This window comes from Chaetura pelagica, unplaced genomic scaffold (genome assembly GCF_000747805.2).
Source record: "Chaetura pelagica isolate M959 unplaced genomic scaffold, ChaPel_1.0 scaffold436, whole genome shotgun sequence".
Classification (NCBI taxonomy): Eukaryota; Metazoa; Chordata; class Aves; order Apodiformes; family Apodidae; genus Chaetura; species Chaetura pelagica.
The window spans coordinates 48,573-50,305 of NW_009953651.1; the positions used below are offsets into that span (position 1 = coordinate 48,573).

At 41.0% G+C, this 1,733-nt stretch overlaps 1 protein-coding gene across 1 annotated transcript in view; it reads right to left on the reverse strand.

Annotated features, from left to right (window-relative positions):
- ACTA2 (actin, alpha 2, smooth muscle, aorta) overlaps positions 1 to 1,481 on the reverse strand; it is an 11,129-nt gene extending 9,648 nt beyond the window's left edge. Inside the window, exon 1 of the mRNA XM_010000028.1 lies at positions 1,440 to 1,481. The gene's annotated coding sequence lies outside the window, so the exon portion shown is untranslated. The remainder of the gene's footprint in view (positions 1 to 1,439) is intronic.
- Positions 1,482 to 1,733: the final 252 nt, after the last annotated feature.

A 1,733-nucleotide genomic window follows, 5' to 3' on the forward strand; every position in this document is an offset into this window, starting at 1 on the left:
AGGAATGGGGTCAGCAAGAGCCATGTTTGAGTAGCAAGGGAGCCCACAATCTGTTTAGCATTTCCATTGGATGGAACAAGCACAGACAGTTCTCCCAAATCCTTCACCTGAGATCCTCCATCTCTCCCCAGCCACAGGACATGACTACAGCCCCACTCCTGCAAGCTGAGTGTGCATAGCTCCCAGGACAAGGCAAGGAAATCCTAAATTAATGTACCCCAGATATTATCTATTATATTTATTCCTTTATTGGGAAAGGAAAGAAAGTTGAATTTTTTGTATTTATTAAACTCCTGGGAAAACAGACTCTACATTCAAACAGTTAGTGAATGGAGTACAATTCTTACCTAACATGAATGAACAGACTGGTTTGGACAAACCATTTCCTAATTAGGAAATATGCTTTTCAACCATCTGTTTTTGGAACAGAGTTCAAGGTCAGGGGTTTGCTCAAACCCATGCAACTAATGCAATGCCAAAAATCACTTGGGGGAGGGGAAAGAAGGGGGCAGGAAAGGCTACATTTCTGAGCTTAGTGGACTCTAAATGAAAACCATATTTAGTAAAAAAGCATGAAAAGTTGAAAAATCAAAGCTAAATTATGTCAGACAGGGCACTTTGTTGACAGCCAGTGCATTACAGCTCAGGACTGCCACGGCATGCAGTAGTAATAGCTTACAGCAGCAAAAGTCACTCAGCACTGTGGAGGAAAAGAAATTTTTCTCCCAAGTAATTAATACAGTATTTGGCCTCTTTTTTTTTACATGCTTTATCTCTAAAGATAACCGATAATGCCCCCAATGTCCACAAAAAGCAACTAATTCACCCCCACAAGAAATACTGTGTGTAGCCTGTTCCTTAATGAAATATTTGGCATTTTACAGAATAGTAGTTACATATGCATAGAGACAAGAACAAATAGGCAGGCATCCTCATGGTATCCTATTAGACACTGCTGTTTTGCATACTTCTGCATATTTTTACAGTCACATTCCCCCAAATATATCACCTCACACTGAGTTAAGAGCACTGAAGCAAACCTGCTGAGAAACCCTAGTACCCAGTGGGTAAATACACCCATTCAGTTACTCTACTCTGTACAAAAATGACACTACAGGGTCACATAGGTTCATTTAAACATTAATACAGTTGTAATTCCAGCCATGGCATTACACAGACTATGTCTTTATGATATTACTGGACCACTGGTGGAATCAGCAAAATCATCACGTGGAACTTCTATTTCTCTTTCGGAAATGCTATAAAATAAAGACAACTGAGTACAGATGTTACAAGCATTTTATCAATTTGACTCCAGTAAGTTTGCTTAGCAAATTGCAGCACAGCAGTTCATCCTCCTGAATAGCTTCAATTTGGCATTATTTAACTGAAGTCCTCCAGCAATCTGTAAATCATGCTACTGGTTCAGTGCCACTTACCCTGACAGTGCTTGGCTGGGGATAGCTGCTCTGGGATGGTGCACTCCGTCTCTGAAAGCTCTGAGGTTATATAGGCCCTTCAGCTCTTCTCCTCCCACTAGCCTCCCAAACAAGGAGCAGAGACAGGCAGAGATAGAGCTGAAGTTTCTAACAAAACCATATAGGGACCTTATTAAAAAAACCTCTAATCTGTGTGGCCACAGGTCCTGGGTCTCTTCCACTGCATTCCAGCGTAGAGCTCATGAAACAAGAGGAGACATTCAGCTGTGTAAGATAAACACTTTAAAACTCGAG